This window comes from Calonectris borealis, unplaced genomic scaffold (assembly GCF_964195595.1).
Source record: "Calonectris borealis unplaced genomic scaffold, bCalBor7.hap1.2 HAP1_SCAFFOLD_182, whole genome shotgun sequence".
Taxonomy (NCBI): domain Eukaryota; kingdom Metazoa; phylum Chordata; class Aves; order Procellariiformes; family Procellariidae; genus Calonectris; species Calonectris borealis.
This window is the reverse complement of record NW_027441567.1, coordinates 87,501-88,360: the sequence shown is the minus strand read 5'-3', so window position 1 is coordinate 88,360 and position 860 is coordinate 87,501.

Genomic DNA, 860 nt, shown 5'->3' with positions numbered 1-860 from the left:
GGCCGTCAGGTCTACCCGGCTCCGGGGCCGGCGGCGGCCGTCAGGTCTACCCGGCTCCGGGCCCGGCGGCGGCCGTCAGGTCTACCCGGCTCCGGGCCCGGCGGCGGCCGTCATGTCTACCCGGCTCCGGGCTCGGCGGCGGCCGTCAGGTCTACCCCTTTTCGGAGCCCGTGGGGCCGCCTGCGGTACCCGGCGACCGCGGGTTGTTGGTTGCGTAGCGTCCGGCGATAAGGGCGGCCAAGTCTACCCGGCTCCGGCGGGACTTGGTCGCCTTGCCGGGGCCGAGGGGTAGACGTGTTGTCCCCGCTGCTTCGTCGGAGCTGCCGAAGGGGTCGCTGTTTTTCGCTGCCTCCAGTTACGTCATCGTAAAAGTCGGCGTGGTTGGCGCGCCTCCCCGGTGCGCAGAGGCGCCGCTCTTGGAGCTTGCCGGCGGCGGGGACGTGCCGGTCCGTACTATAGGAGCGAGCCGTGACTCGTCTCCAGAGCAGCGCTCGTCAGCGGCTGCAAGGCCCGCGGTTCTGCCAGCAAAGTGGGGTGCTCGGCGGCCGTCGTGGCGGTTCCCTCGGTGGTCCGGCCCAGCTTCCAGTCTCTTCGGTCCGGCCATCTCCCAGCGCTTGCCCGACAAGCCAGCCCAGCGTGTCCGAGGGGTCGGGAGCTGCGGAGAGCCGGAGCCGGCGGCCGGCTCCGGCGGCCGTTGCCGACCGGCACGAGGCATAAGGCCGGATCCCGCAGGGCAGGGCAAAGACTCGAACGCACCCAGCCGGGGCCCAGTGATGGTGAAGGTCACTGCCGGAGGCAGACGGCCGGGGGGCGTCGAGCCTGCCGCGGCTTACTCCCGGCTCCAGAGGGCCCGGTTGGTG